The following is a 17,086-nucleotide window of genomic DNA, read 5'->3' on the forward strand; positions in this document are numbered from 1 at the left end:
CGACGCCCGGAGGCCCCGCCCCGACGCCCGAAGCTGGTCCCAGACACTGGCAGCCTTGCCACCCGCCGGGTGGTGCGCGGTAGCTTGCTCTGCGCTACCTTGACCAGCAAGTTGGGAGCTGACGACCATCCTCACCTGCTGGCTGCCTGACCTTAGTCACGGTATGGCCGTTTTATAGATGAGGCAACTGAGGTTCACAGCCTTGTTTTCTGAGGTCTTACTGTCTTATGAGTGGACAGTTTCAGCTTCTAAAAAAGCTCTCAGGCTGAATACTTAAAGCACCGAAACGCTCCGGATGGTAGGAAGCCACTTCAGGGATGTTGCAGATAGAAAGAACGTTTGTAAAGATGTAGTGAGCAAAGCACAATGATGAACTGCAGGCAAGTCCACAGTTGGGTTACACAGTTTATGATGCCCAGGTAGGGACAAGACTTGAGGTTGAAGAGTCCAAGTCATGAAAGGATCTCCAAGTCTTTTTAGGGAGTTGGAGCTTTATCCTGAGGGCAATGGAGAGCCATGGAAGGGTTTTTGAGCAGGGGAGACAAGAGCCTATATGGGCTTGAGGAGAATCCCTCAGGCTGCCCCTAGGTTGAGGTGAATTGAACCAGGTTGGAAGTAATTGCTGCGGTTTTTCCTCCAGTTACAGGTAGCTCAAGCTAATGCAGTTTCCTTGGTGAGCAGGGCAGGGCTGAATCTAAGCCCTCTTGGTCCTTCAGTGCAGTGAACAAGCTTCTCTGGATGGGACCCAGGTTATGGGGCAGGAGGGATGATGAGGACTGAAAATATCTAAGAGATATTTAGGAGATGGAGTCTGTTGGCCTTGGGGATTGAGGACAGCAAAAGGGAGGTATCCAGGATACTGGTTTAGGAGACTAGGCAGATGATGGTGCCACCTCTGAGATACAGAATGTAAGAGGAGGACAAGTAAGTTTGGGGGGAAAGAGGATGAGTCTGTTTCTGGCTGTGTTGAATGTGGTCCCTAAACAGAGATATCCAAGGAGGCCTTTTGCTATTGGGAGTGGGTGGGATTGTATTATTTATCTATTTCAGCATAACAAATTATCCAGGAATCTAGCAGGTTAAAACAATTACTGCATATGATCTCAGTAGCTGTGTGTCTGGATATGAGCTTGGCTTGGCTGGTGCCTCTATCTCAAGGTCTCTCACAGGCTGCACTCCTGGTGCTGCACTCATGGTACCAGTCTAATCTGAAGGCTCAGCTCAGAGAAGCCCCAAGCTCCTTCATGTGGCAAGACTCAGTTCCTCCTAGATTGTTGGATGAGGACTCAGTGTCATACTGGCTCTTGTGAGGGGGCCTCCTCAGTTCCTTTCCATGCAGGCCTCTCTATAGGGTATGTCACAAAATGGCAACTGGCTTCATTCAGAGCAAGTGAACGAAGGTGCAAGAGTCCATACAAGATAGAAACCATGTCCCAGAAGTAATATTCCATTACTTTTGCCATATTCTGTTTGTTAGTTAGAAGTAAGTTGCTAGTTTCAGTCCACTATCAAGGAGAGGAGGCCATCTCAGAGGCTGCCAACCAGAGGGGTCAAGATGATTGATGGGAACTGCAGGTGACAAGCTGCCAAGAGGTCAAGTTTGGTAAGGACCAGGAGCTACTGGTGGCCCTGGCAAGAGCAAGTCTATGCAAGATCAGTGTCAGGTGCCACATTACAGTGTGCTGAGGACCAGGGTGCAGGGACTTGAGAAGGGTGAACTTGGACAGTTCTTTGGAGAAGTTGGGCTGTGGGACATGGCCCAGTATGGAAAGTACACTAACTGGAGTGGGATGTGGGGCTGAGGAAAGGCCTTTTCCTGAAATGAGAGATACTTGGGCATGTTTAAATGCTAATGGGAAGAGGGTAGGAGAAATGGCAAGGTGGAAGATGTTGGGGGCAGCCTCTGTTATGACCCCCAATTATCCCTGCTTCTGGTATTCACACTTTTATATAATCTCCCACATTGTACCAGAGTTGGTGTGTATGACCAGAAGCATATGACAGAAGTGATTGGATGTCACTTCAGAGACTAAATTATGAAAAGATCATGGCTTTGTTCTCCTTTCCCTCTCTCCGTTAGATCACTCACTCCTGAGGACATACAGGCAGCTCTAGATCCAGGCACCAGCCATCTTGGACTCCGTCTGGATGCACATCACCTTGGGGTTTTATTTTTCTCACATCAGTGGACTTCTGACACTAACATGATCAAGGACAAGTCTCCTTCCCAACTTCTGGTTCCACCATTCAGACTGTGGCTTTCATCCTCAAGGTCTCAAAATGGCTGCCACCCCCACCCCAAGGCATTGCGTCTGATAAATGAGCCAGCTCATCTCTGATCAAGCTTAGCCTTTTCCTTTATTTGTCAGCTGGTCATGAGGGACCTCCTAATCTGCCATAGGTATGAATGAGGGAGAGGCACTGGTGCAACAGTGGTAGATGATGTAGAGCTACAATGGATCACTTACAGTCTTACAATGGCTGCAGGGCCCACGGGAGTTTACAACTTAGTGGGCATGATAGAACCCAGTTCATTAGGGGCAGCTCTGGCCTCATGGTCACTTGATGTTCCCTAGTCATCTCCACCAGGATTCAGTAGACTTGTGGAGTTTGCATTTTGAATTTTTATATAGTTTTCTGCAGTAGAGATCCTGGCCTTGCTCTAGAATCCTAGGGCTCCACATTGTGGTTTTCACATATGAAAGAAAAACAGCAAAGTGGAGTTGGTACTGTCAAGAGAACAATCTAAAAATGGAAGCAGGAGTCCTCCAGGAAACTGAGCTAATACATCCCCTCCATATGAAACTGAACTGTGCAACTGGGCTACATCCTGATACAGTTCTTGTAACTGGCTTTGCATCACTGAATTCTCTATTAAAAAATAAAATTTTCACCTAGCAATAGACGTAAGCAATTAATCATGTATAGCATAGTGTAAATCTCCTTGCCAGTACCAATTATAGCTTTTTCAGAGCAGCTTGTGTAATCTCTTTAGAAGTCCCCCTTTTTCTGTCTTTATAAACTCTGTCCCTTTTCTGTCTTTATAAACTCTGTCCCTTTCTTTCCCCCGCCGAAAACAGTTGGATTTCAACCAAAATCTGTGTCTCCAGGATTTGCAATTCCTAAAAAACCCCAAATAAAGCTTTTGCTTGCTTTACAGTTCTTAGCCGAAATGGATGGACAATATGTGGTGTCAGAAGTGGGATCCAGAGTGACTTGCCTCCTCCAGCATCTCTATGATTTGAGTAAGGTACTTAAAAGAGTCCATTTCACCTGTTGTCTCCCCAGTGATCCTGGATCCTTGTGATAAGTCCTTCTAGACCTGAACCTCCTGCCTTGGTTAAGTTCCAGGCTCTACTTAGATGTCCTCTGTTCCCGATCTTTTGTCTACGGGATTTGAAGTGCGTGTCTGGTAATTACTTCTTTTGAAAAATGCGAAGTATGCTTTCTAAGGGAGAGGCTGCTAAACAGCAACATTCTGGAGCTCCTGCTTTATTTATGTACAAAAATTTCAGGTCTCTGTCCTGTAAATTTCTATCTCGCTGGACCATAATTGCCCAGGAGGATTTACAATTGAACTGGCCAACTTGGGGCTTATTTGAAATCCCCAAATTAATCTATCTGTGTAGTCAGTTGGAAAATGACTACAAAACTCAGCAACCTGAATGGAAAGCATATTTTAATTAGCATTTTGAGGCCTCCAAACATAAGTAATTAAAAAATTGCTTCCCTCCAAGACACAAATTCTAAATTAACCAAAGCAAATTTCAAGTTGTCTCAGAAACTCACTAAATTTGAGGAAACTTCTAAATGTTCATCTGACATCTCATTATCTGCACCTTCTGCTCCTTTGCTGTATGCCTGTTTTCCCTCTCTTTATCCTTCACTCAGTGAACTCCCTTTTTATAACGATGAACTTGAGGCTCTGTTAGATCCTCTTACCACCCCATTTAATGTTAAACCATTGGATGGGCCAAGCCCAAGATGACAAACCCTTATTTCTTATATCCCATGGACTAAACCTGAGCTCCATGCCATTACTAAAGATCTCCCTAATCTAATCCCAAAGAGGGCCATTGGGTTTACTAGGGAATTTCTGCTAACTATCCAAACATAGGAGCCAAGGTTGTCTGACCTCTGTCAGCTTATCTATGTGTTCATAGGAGAAAGTTATGCAAGAGAATGACCAAACAAAATGGAATGGCAAAACCCTATGAGAGACTTTTCTTTTGAGGACAAGAAACCATGAACAAAGCCTCAAAGCTGGCTAAATGGCTTCATGAAAAGATACCCGAGGCTTTTCTTTGAGTTATTGTTTGGAAGAAAATTTAAAAATATATTAAAAATCCTGATTAAACTGTTTTTTATAATTATGATAGATTTGAAAAAAATTTTAAACAGTATTCTGGCATTGATGCAGTCAATGATGACACCTCAATGCTTTTTTTTAGCATTAATTAAATTTATTTTAATTAAAGTTTATTGGTATGACACTTGTTAGTAAAGTTACATAGATTTCAGGTATCTCAATGTTTTTTAATTCAGCTTTTGTTGAGGGTATACAAGACAAACTTGGACAACAGGTGAAAAAAAATGATAACTTAATTGGACCACCATGCAAAACCATAATTTAGTACACTGATGAGCAGCTCACCAAGCTATCCAAAAAGCTACACAAGCCCTAAATGCCAAAATTCAGGCAACTCAAGTAATGAGCCTACAATTACAGCAATTGACAGCTAAACACACCTGTCAAGATTCCCAAGGCAAACCACCATACAGAGGGGTTAGTAATTATTGCAAAAAGCCTGGACATTGGGGGAAAACGATTATTTAAAGCTTAAAAGGCTAACAGCCTGTAAAATTTGCAAATCCTCCTTAAGGATTCCAACCTAAATTTTCTCAGCAATAGGGTTGCTCTGAGGATCAAAAGGGGATTTTATTCTCATGCTCCTAATTAATTCTTTAGGAGAAATTGAGCTAACTATTAAGAATTAGGTAAGTAAGTGTCGTGCAGGGCGGCCTGCGGGGTCTCTGGTCCCGCTCCCCACATAACGCAGGATATGGTGAGGCCAAAAAGGAACACCCACGGAGCCATAGGTAGGGGAGTCATACCACTATATTCTCTCTGGCGGCACTATACTCTCACTGGAGGCTGGATCCACACTGTCCGCAAACTGCCATCCACGCTTGCCAGCCCAGCCACCATCTTCTTGCTAGCCCCATTTTTCTCTTCTTTTCTCTGCTAGCATAGCCACAGCAGTTATATTAGTGGCCAATGGCTCACTGGTTACAGCTGACGGCCAACTAGCCACAGCTGATGGCCATCCAATCACATTGATGGCCATTTACTACCTGAGCCAGCACCTGTCTATGTGAGGCCGAGAGCCTGGAAACTACTTTCTGGGGCTCTGCCCTCACACTAAGGAGTACTGAAACCATACAAGTGGTGAGGGTTTCCAATCAACCCATGACTGTCTCCAAATCCCATTCAATTCCTTTTCAATTTGGACCTATTCAAGGAACCCACTGATTTTTGGTTCCTTCTGTACATATTCCTCTTTAGGGAAAGACTTTCTTGAAGTTTGGTAACCCATATTTCCTTCTCTCAAAAGGGGGAAAATATTCTTACATCTTGAGTTTCTAACTAATGACCCTCAAGAGAACTAGACCATAGCCCTGTTTTTCAGTCACTTTAACTGACTCAAACCCTCTTTTAGAGTTCATTCCAAATTAACTTGGGTCAAAAAATGCCACTGACATAGATTGCACTTATTCTGCACCAGCAATGAAAATTAAAATTGACAAAAATAAACCTTTGCCTAACATCCATCAATACCCTTTAAATGCAGAAGCCATTCAAGGAATCAAACCTATCATTGAGGAATATCTCAAAGAAGGCCTCCCTTGTAATGATATTTGAGATATCATCCCTTGCACAGGCCCTTGTAATACTTATGTTGTCTCTGTTAAAAGAGGCAACATTTTGCACAGGCCTTTGTAATACTTATGTTGTCTATGTTAAAAGAGACAACATCCTGTGGGAGGGGATGGAGGTTTGTTCAAAATCTAAGAGCTATAAATAATAGTCATGCCTTGGCACCCAGTCGTGCCTAACCTTCATACCTTATTCTCAGCCATACCACCAGAAAGTAAATTCTGTTTAGTTACAGATTTTTATAGTGTTTTCTTAAATATCCCTGATGATCCTGAAAGCCAGTTCTTAATTGCTTTCAATGGGAAGGACATCAGTATACTGGGACAATAATGTCTCAGAGCTACAATGAAAGTCTGACTTACTTTTCCCAAATTTTAAAGGCAGATATTGCCCATATAGCATCCCGTTACCAATCCACCCTTATAATATGTGGATGACCTCCTCCTCTGCTCGCCCTCTAAGAAAGCATCCCTTGAAGATAGCCTCCATCTCCTTCAAGAACTAGCAAAAAAGGGACATAAGGTACCTAAAGAAAAACTTGAGTTTTGTAAAACTCAAATTAATAATCTAGGACATTTAGTTACTGATAAAGTTCTCCTCTTGGATTCTGATAGGATCCAGGGCATTTTAACTTTTCCTAGCCCCAAGACTAAAAGGCACCTCAGGGAATTCCTAGGTTTGGCTGGATAGTATAGAAATTTGATTCCTAATTTTTCGGTCATGGTTTACTATTTATACTCTCTTCTCAAAGCTGACCAGACAGAGCCTCTCACATGGACGGAGGAATCCCAGAAAGCCTTCGGTGAAATAAAAGGCAATCTTTATGATCCACCTGCTGTAGGCTATCCTAATATCAGTTGCCCTTTTCCCTTTTTGTTCATGAAGGGAGGGAAATACCTTGAGTGTCTTGACCTAATGACATGGAAGCCAACGACATGGGGCCCACTGGATACTGTGGTCAGCAGTTAGATCCAGTGGTCAAAGGTCTCTCTCCCTGTATGAGAGCCATTGTGGCCATTGTTAATTTACTACAACATGTAAAAGAGATAAGAAAGGACTTTCCACTACTCTCCATGTGCCTCTGTCATGCGGGGCGACCTGCGGGGTCTCTGCTCCCGCTCCCCATACAAGAACGCAGGATATGGTGAGGCCAAAAAGGAACACCCACGGAGCCATAGGTAGGGGAGTCATACCACTATATTCTCTCTGGCGGCACTATACTCTCACTGGAGGCTGGATCCACACTGTCCGCAAACCGCCATCCACACTTGCCAGCCCAGCCACCATCTTCTTGCTAGCCCCCATTCTTTCTCTCTTCTCTCTGCTAGCATAGCCACAGCAGTTATATTAGTGGCCAATGGCTCACTGGTTACAGCTGACGGCCAGCTAGCCACAGCTGATGGCCATGCAATCACAGTTGGCCATTTACTACCTGAGCCAGCACCTGTCTATGTGAGGCTGAGAGCCTGGAAACTACTTTCTGGGGCTTTGCCCCCACACTCCACGCCTACAGGCTCTCGCCTCACAATATACGTGACAAGCGTCTTCCGCGAGGGGACCTGTGCGAGGAGCCTGGGGGTGAATGCAATATCCTGGACATAGCCAGGCTCTCTGGGCACAGCCAGGGTTTCTCAGGGCACCACCAGTGCTTCTGGGCACAGCCAGACTTCCTGGACTTCTTAGGGTACCACCTGTCTTCCCGGACACAGCCAGGGTTTCTCAGGGCACTGCCACTCTCTCTGGGAACAGCCCGACTTCCTGGGCACAGCCAGGGTTCTCAGGGCACTGCCACTCTCTCTGGGAACAGCCCGACTTCTTGGGCACAGCCAGGGCATCTTCAGGGCACAGCCAGACTTCCTGGACACAGCCAGGGCTCTCAGGGCACTGCCACTCTCTGTGGGCACAGCCACACTTCCTGGACACAGCCAGGGCTCTCAGGGCACTGCCACTCTCTGTGGGCACAGCCACACTTCCTGGACACAGCCAGGGCTTCTCAGGGCACTGCCACTCTCTCTGTGCCTCTCAGGGTACCCTGCTGGAACAACAGCGACTCACAATCAAGGTGCTTACATATTCTCAATGGCGGCCAGTCAAGAGACAAAAGCAAGTATCCCCCAGTTCCACTAACAACAGTTCCCAAACAAACAGTCAAGCGGTCCATTAAATTAGGGATGGAAGGCAATTCCCCATAGTCCATAGTCATTCGCCAGGGCTGTCCTGGGGGTGAGGGACGACCTTGACCTCACCCTTATCTCCCACGGAGGACTCAGCAAGCGTTACCTCCTGGGACTATAAGTCCTGCATCCGGGCTGCCCGAGCAGGAACCTCCCAGCCGACAGGGCTGCAACGACCTTCGCTTTCTCCGGCCTGTGCTGGTTGGGGAACTGTCCACATCTTTCCACCTCTCCACGGGGCTCCATCTCTCCAGCAGCTGCATGGCTGTCCCTGTGCTGGTGGGAGAACCGTCCACGTCCTCCCACCCCTCCACGGGGGTCCAGCTCTCCGGCAGCTGCTCCTCCTGGTCTTCCTCAGACTGGGTGTTCACACGCACAAACTGCTCCACCGTCCTTTGGAGAGCTTTGGCTGGCACCATACCCTGCTCGCTGCACCATTTGTCATGCGGGGAAGCCTGCGGGGTCTCTGCTCCCGCTCCCCATACAAGAACGCAGGATATGGTGAGGCCAAAAAGGAACACCCACGGAGCCATAGGTAGGGGAGTCATACCACTATATTCTCTCTGGCGGCACTATACTCTCACTGGAGGCTGGATCGACACTGTCCACAAACCGCCATCCGCGCTTGCCAGCCCAGCCACCATCTTCTTGCTAGCCCCCATTCTTCTCTCTTCCTTCTCTCTGCTAGCGTAGCCACAGCAGTTATATTAGTGGCCAATGGCTCACTGGTTACAGCTGACGGCCAACTAGCCACAGCTGATGGCCATGCAATCACAGTTGGCCATTTACTACCTGAGCCAGCACCTGTCTATGTGAGGCTGAGAGCCTGGAAACTACTTTCTGGGGCTTTGCCCCCACAGCCTCATTCATTGGAAACCTTACTTAACTCTCATACTCAGCACCTCTCTGCTAGCCAACTAACCTCCTACAAAGTTCTTTTATTGTGTTCAGCTAATGTTACTATTGCTCAGTGTGACTCTGAATCCTGCTACTCTCCTTCCTCTGCCCTCTGACAAAACTCCTCATGACTGCCTCACATTAACAGACCACCTACTAACTCCTCAAATTGATTTATAGGAAATTCCTCTTGAAAATGCTGAATTAGTTTGGTTTGCTGATGGTTCTTACCTAAAATATGAAATAGGCCTGTGGGGACAGAGCCCCAGAGAGCAGTTTCCAGGCTCTTGACCTCACATGGAAAGGTGCTGGCTCGGGTAGTAGGTGGTCATCAGCTGTGACTAGTCGGCTATCAGCTGTTACCAGTGAGCCATTAGCCATGATATAACTGTTGTGGCTAAGCTAGCAGGCGGTGGAGTGTGGATTGCGGATTGCAGAGAGGTGGATTGCAGTTAGCAAGTGAGGTTGGTTGGCAGAGACAAGTGGACGGCACATTGCGAATTGTGTGGCGCCTGCTTCCTGTATCTCAAACCCAGCCGTCAGCGAGAGTATAGTGGTATGACTCCCTTACCTATGGCTCTGTGGGTGTTCCTTTTTGGCCTCACCGTATCCTGCGTTCTTATGTGGAGGGCGGCACTAGAGACCCCGCATGATACCCTGCGTGACAAGGCCACTACCAAGCAGGCTATGCAATTGTCTCTAAATGAAACCATTGAGGCCAGTCCACTGCCTCAGGCAACTTCTGTTCAACAAGCAGAGTTCTATGCGTTAATTGGAGCTTGCAATTTGGCCAAAGGTAAAACAACTAACATATATACTGACAGCAAGTACACCTTTGGTGTTGCCCATGACTTTGGTATGCTCTGGAAACAGGATTCTTGACTTCTTCCAGACAAAATATAAAAAATAGTTCTTACATTTTAGAACTCTTAGAGGCTATCCAATTACCAAAATCTTTACCAATCGTAAAAGTCCCTGGACATCCAATGGCAAGCATAGAGGAAAATAAAGGTAATCATTTGGCTGACACTGCTGCTGGGTAGGTAGGCAGCATTAATCAATTTCAGCCCCTAATGGAAGCACATGTGCTACTGGCTGAAGCAATTGGAGATTTAAAAGATATCATGGAAGCACAGTATTTAGATGTTTGACAAAATAGAAAGTAGTGGTTGAAACAAAGTTGTAAATTTGACCCTAGAAGAAACTTATGGGTAGGTCCAAATGACTGACCCCTCCTCCATGATTGTATACAATATTACATATTACAATATGTACGTGACAACTCACTGGAACACCAGAAAAAATGGTTTCATGGGGAAAACAATATACTGGAAGTCCTCTCCAAAGATAGCTTCCCAGGTATACCCAAAATGCCAAATCTGCCCAAGGCACAACCCTGGAAAACTGATTCATACCTCAATAGGGCATTTTCCCTTGCCTTTAGATCCCTTTGAGGTCTAGCAAATGGACTTTATTCAGTTGCCCTCTTGTCAAGGATACAGGTATGTGTTAGTGATGATTTGTATGTTTTCTCACTAGGTGGAAGCATTTCCATGCTGCGGAGCCACAGCCTCAGCAGTGAGTTAAATACTCCTAGAGAAGATATTCCCAACTTGGGGAATCCCCACAGAGCCCCATCATGACCAAACTACTGGGGAACTCATTTCACAGCACAAGTTATACAAGCTGTTTGTAAGATCTGAGCCATTTTGCAACATTTCTATTGTGCTGATCATCTCCAGTCCTCCAGTCTTGTAGAACGGACTAATGGGGTAATCAAAACTCAATTGGCAAAACTCGTGGAGTCTTTTCATCTGCCTTGGCCTAAGGCTCTTCTTTTGGTATTGCTCAACTTAAGATCTACTCCCCTTGGCAAACATAGACTGTCTCCTGCCTGTGAAATTAGTACAGGCAGACCCCTGAGATTAGATCAAGGAACATGTGAACCTGCACTGCTAAAAGGAGACGTCCTGATTTACTGTAAAGAACTTATAATGGCCCTTAAAACACTCACAGCTTGTGGAGCAATCTTTCCATAGTGCTCTCCTGGAGACAAAGATCTACAATGTCGTGATCGCCAACCTGGAGATTTTGTTTATCATAAATGCCATCTCCATAAAGATGCCCTTCTGCCCCAGTGGAAAGGGCCATATCAGGTATTGTTAACTAACCCTTGTGCTGCTTAACATAATGGTATTGGCTCATGGAGTCATGTATCTCATTTAAAAGGGACGCATACCTGAGTGGTCATCTCAGCCGTTTGGAGATCTTAAGCTGAAAATCTCCAAACAACTCAAGATCACCACTAGAATTCTCATTCAAGAATCAAAGCAGATGGCATGTGATGTGTACGACTTACCCAAGACCCCAAGATTCCAGGTCAGAACGTGATTCTACCCAGCGACCCTTATACTTGGTCTTCCCTTTAACCACCACCTTTGTTTCATTTACTGGTTGTATTGTTATCATAACCTAACTTTTGTCTGAACAACTCTTGAGAAAACATTCTTCCTTTTCCTAGCTCTTTAGTTTAATTTCAAGATGAACATACTCAGATTTTTATGTCTGCTTACAACAGTGAATACCCTATTTGCCCTTTGTAACGCAGGGTCTCAGCTCCCACTCCCCTCAAAAGAACGCAGGACATGGTGAGGCCAAAAGGAACCACGGAGCCATAGATAAGGGACTCATATCACTATATTCTCGTTGGTGTTGAGACACAAAAGCAAACATCCGCCAGTACCCCAACGAGGGGTCCTCCTGCACCCCCGTCTCGCACACAGGAAGTAGGATCAACACTATCTGCAGTCCACAATCTGCTTGTTAACCGCACTTGCTGGCCGCAATCCGCCGTCACTTCTCTGCCAACCCCCTCTTGCCAGTGTAGCCACAGCAGTTATATTAGTGGGTAGTGGCTAACGAGTAGCAGCTGATGGCCATCTAATAACCGAGCCAGAACTTTTCCACTTGAGGCCAAGAGTCTGGAAACTGCTTTCTGGGACTCTGTCCCCACACCTTTCAACACCCTTTTGTTCCTGATAGCCAACGATTATCCAACAGCGCCAATTTAGCTAACTGAAACTGAACTTTTCAACTGGGCTAAACTAATTTAGCTGGGCTAACTATACTCATGATGAGCAAGAATTAGTGGCTCCGTCCCTAAGCCTTGAAAGCTTATAAAATCTAACTGGACATAACACTGGATTTAAAGTCCTTTATTCTCAAACCTCAAAAAATGTTGATGGAACACATGACCTTCCTGTAGCTAGATCCATCCATAAGGTACTCCCCAATCCACAAGGGAATACCCATAAATACAATCTGAACTCTTACTGATAACTTGTCTGTTTTGAAAATATAAATAGTTCAGGCAGAATCTTGAGTTTTGTCCATTTAAAAATGTGTAACTACACTCTTGTGTGATTCAGATGACCACAAGTTCATGCCTCAATGGGCCTTCAGCAACTACAATGTTACTTGTTACAATGTCTCTCTAATGTGGGGAAATTAGGGAACAATGCCACTAAATCCTGGAAAGCAGATGTAGTTCTGCTCCTGAATACTACTTGGGGACTAGATAAAAAATTTTGTATTTGATGGAAAACAGATAAAATCTCTCAGGGAATCCCAGCCCAAATTCTTAGAACAATCAAACCCATCCTAATCTTTCAATCCTAACCCAAATATACAGAGACCTCAGGTGCTCTTTTAATCACACTCATGAATCGCATGATGCATTTAATGTCTTCTGTGTTGACAACTATTATGATCATCCAACATATGGGAGGACATGAAACCCCTGCCTCAAAAATAGACTTAATACTTCTCTTGGAGTCTGGGTTTAGGGGCCTAATTATGCACTCTCACTTCAGGACACCAAGTATTTCTTTTTGTGTGGGACCCAAATATGTCACCTTGTCGACTCGATGGCAAGGCAGATGTGGTATCATTATGTTTGTCGTGTGGGAGATCCTGCTCGCTGCGCCATTTGTCGTGCGCGGAGGCCTGCTTGCCATGCCATTTTTCAGGTGGGGCGGCCTGCGGGGTCTCTGCTCCCGCTCCCCACACAAGAACGCAGGATATGGTGAGGCCAAAAAGGAACACCCACGGAGCCATAGGTAGGGGTGTCATACCACTATGGTCTCACTGGAGGCTGGGCCCACCGGACGCGCGACCTGCCGTCCGCCTTTCCGCCAACCGACCGACCGACAACTCCTCCACTCTCCTCGACTCTGTTCCTCTCCTCTCTTCTGCTCTCCTCGGCTCTCCTCTTCCGCTTTCCTCAGCTCTGCTCGGCTGCTCGGCTCCTCGGCTCCTCGGCAATCCTCGTCAGTCCTCGGCTCTCCTCCGAAGCCGCAGCAGTTATACCGGCGGCCAATCGGCTAACTGGCCACAGCCGACAGCCAATCAGCCACAGCCGAGCCAGCACCTTTCCACGTGAGGCCGAGAGCCTGTAAACTACTTTCTGGGGCTCTGTCCCCACAATGTTCATACTTGATGCTATCACCAGAAAGACTCTCCCTTCTTCTGCCATTATCACCAGTCTAAGCACCTTTATCTATATACTTTGACCAAACAGAATTGGGATTTTGGGCATGGTCTTCTCTGTCCTCTCTCTACCCACCCCATAATAGATCAGTGAAGCTTTGGGCATGCCTTTGCTGGAGTTTTCTTTCTTTAGTATGGAGTAGCTGAATTAGAAAAATCTATCAGAAATCTTTCTATTCTTGTAGCACAATGTTATTGCAGCTATTCTTGAAGTACAACATGGAATGACTGACCGTCTGGCTGAGGTAGCACTACAAAACCATATGGCTCTACATGTGTTAGCCACCCAACAAGGCTTATTCCGAAAGGTATGTTGTTTCTCTGTTAAATCAGGTAAAGTGATGCAACAGCTTGAGGTTCTGAAACAAAATATTAAAATCCCTTGAACAGACAGAACATTACCTTATCAGTTGCAATTGGACAGACTTATGCATATTTGGCTGCCTGCAGGAATGGGACCTGACTTTGTTCTACATTACCGGCCTTAATCATATTGGTTTTCGTAATTACACTGTTCACTACCTTAACCAGATGTTTTACCAGGTGCATTCAACAACGACTAACAGCCACTGCCAGAATAATGGTAGCCCAACATCTAGGGGTGTTACAACAAATAAATCTGACTGAGACCACCTCTACAAAGGAACCTTTGAACTGAGGAATGTGTGACTTAGCTCTGCTTCGGACAAATGTCCTATTGTTCAAATGTGTCCATAAGCCCTCTTACTGTACACTCAGGAGACTACTTTACCTCTATGTGGGACATGATATACCAGGAAGGAGCCTCCCTCGTGAAGAGGGAACAATGTTGCTTTTTCGATGACTAGACCAATGGTACTCCCTGATGGTTGATCATCTATGCTTTCTAAGGAAAGATCTTGATCAAAAGGGAGAAATGTGAAAGGAAAACAGCAAAATGAAGTTGGTATTGTCAAGAGAGCAATCTAAAATGGAGCCAGGAGGCCTTCAGGAAACTGAGCTAACATACCCTCTTCATGTGAAACTGTACTTTTGAACTGGGCTAAACCAATTGGCTAAATCCTGATACAGTTCCTGGAACTGGCTCTGCATCACTGAATTCTCTATTAAAAAATAAAAATTTCACCTAGCAATAGACATAAGCAATTGATCGTGTGTAGCATAGTGTATACCAATTGATAACACCAATCACAGTTCTTTCAAAGCAACTTGTGTAAACTCCTTTGGAAACCCCCCCTTTTTCTGTCTATGAACTCTGTGCCTTTTTCTCCCCTAGGAACACAGTTGGGTTTCTACCCAAATCTCTGTTTCCTGGATTTGCAATTCCTAAAAAGACCTCCAAGTAAAGCTTTTGTTTGCCTTATAATTCTCAGTCAAAATTGATTGACACCCACTAGGACTCGCAATAAACTTTTCACAGCATCTTTTCCCACTACATATGCCTCTGTCATAGGGTCTGTGGGTGCTGTGGCCTAAGGGACAGCCCTTTCCTGCTGTGAGCCTCACTCCACATTGAATGCCTTTGATGTCACTCACTGACGTATGGGCCAGAGTAGCATTCCCAGGCATGGAATATACCTCTTCCAGAACCCAAAGAGTGGGTTCTAACATTGTGCTTCCTTTCCTGCGTTGGGGTGTACAAGATGCAATCATTTGTCATTTACTTTGGAAGGGATTTCCTGATATACCTCAGACAACTAGACCCCTACAAACCTCACTGATGTGGCAAGCCGCCATATCTCCACAGGGTTTATCTTCCACCCTTGGGAGCAAAAATGCCTCATCAAGGTCTTCATCTATCTGTTATTTCTTGTTCATTCAGAGAGATTAGCAGGATATCATCAATATAATAAACCAATGCGGTATTCTGCAAAATGTCCAGACAGCCATGGTCCTTAGACTATATTATGACAAAGCGTAGGACAGTGACCACAGGCTTGTGGCAAGACCATAATATAAACTGTTGTCCCTTCCTGTGAATGTCAATGGTTCCTGATAGGGACCTGAGGCCATGTTGATCTGTGCTAGCAGGGATACCAGCACAGCAGTTGTGGTTGTGGCTACTCCTAAGTTGAATTTGCAGCAATCCACTACCAATCTCTGTATTTTTTCAAGGCCAGACTGATAAATTAAATAGGGATGTGATGGGGCCCAATCCTTTCCACATGCTTTAGGTCTTCAAGGGTGGTACTAATCTCTGCCATTTCCCGTTATATTATTTATTTATTTATTATCTTGGCTGTGGTGGGTGGGTGAGGGGAAGGAAGTTTCAGGGACTTTCACTTGACCTTCATATCTATGAAAAATCTCACCACTCAAACCAATGTGGGCATTCTACCAACTACTGAATATATCCATCCCAGTGAGCTATACAGCCTGCTGACTGCTACTTTGTCCTCGATGGTTATATGACTATTGCACCCACTTTGCTCTTGACAGCTGAGTACTACCATCTTGTCTCTATTATTTTGGGACCTCCATTGCTATCAGTCAGCCAGTTCTGTAGCAGCATCTCCTTCTGTCAGCCATGGCCTGGAGAGGATGACCACCCGTCAAGCTGGTGTAGGGCAAGGAACAGAACTTGGGAGTCAGATCTTTGTTTATTAAACTATTATTTATTGAAATTTGCTGATGCTTCACTTTGTCCTGCGTGTGTGGGATACTGCAGTGAAAAAGCCACTGCCTGCCCTAAAGGGAGGGTGTGAAATATAAACCCTCAGTTATTCCACAAATAAAATCCCACAGAAACCCACATGTGGGGCCCAAACTCAGAGTATAAAATGCAGAACTGTGCACTGCGATCGTAATAGCAATCTTTTTTTCCTCCCAGGTAGTCTGTACTGTCTCAAAAAGCATAAAAATAAAGATGGAATGTAGTCATTCAATCTCATCACAGTACTCCATTTCTCCTCCTCTGGCACATGGTAGGAGGGAAATTTCCTGCCCCCTGTTGTTTAAAAGGAGAAGCCTAGGACTTGCTTTTACCAATTAAATGAGTTGGGGTGATATGTGTAATGTCCTGGCAGAAACTCTAATTATTGCTGACCTTGACTCCTCACAGCCCATTTATGAAGGCAGGCATCTGCATGGACCACAGCCTCTGCCAGCTGATAAGAAACTGTGCATGCTGACCCAGCAGGCTGCAACAGTGCCAGATAAGCCAAGTCCCAAATGGTCATAAGGTGGTGACATCCTAACCTTCCCCTCTTTTAGAACAGGAGCTAGGGAAAGAATGGGGCCCAATATCATTTCAGTTCAATGGTAAAGCAACTTTGTTATCACCGAGTGTGTATCTGGGGGTTACTGTGATAAGTGGGTGTCTACAATTTGCAGCAAGCACTGAGTCAGCTTCAGGACATTCATTGCAGGGAATGTGACAAGCACAGTTCTGTTCTCAAGACACTGACATTCTAATGGGGGGGAGGCTGATGACTAACTAGGAAGCAAGTAAATGAATATAATCATGTTAGTGAGATGGTGATCAGAAGGAAATAAAAGGGCATTATGTGACAAAAACTGGAGAGCTACTTTAGCTAGAATGTCAAAGAGG

General features: G+C 45.3%; 1 long non-coding RNA gene across 1 annotated transcript; it reads left to right on the forward strand.

The window, feature by feature from the left end:
• Positions 1–6: 6 nt before the first annotated feature.
• LOC109438614 (uncharacterized) lies at positions 7–14,971 on the forward strand. Its single transcript, XR_012498838.2, has 4 exons — positions 7–161; positions 2,081–2,401; positions 3,161–3,250; positions 10,549–14,971. It is a non-coding gene; the product is annotated as an uncharacterized LOC109438614 (long non-coding RNA).
• Positions 14,972–17,086: the final 2,115 nt, after the last annotated feature.

This window comes from Rhinolophus sinicus, chromosome 4 (genome assembly GCF_057876585.1).
Source record: "Rhinolophus sinicus isolate RSI-liver-muscle chromosome 4, RSI-T2T, whole genome shotgun sequence".
Lineage (NCBI taxonomy): Eukaryota > Metazoa > Chordata > Mammalia > Chiroptera > Rhinolophidae > Rhinolophus > Rhinolophus sinicus.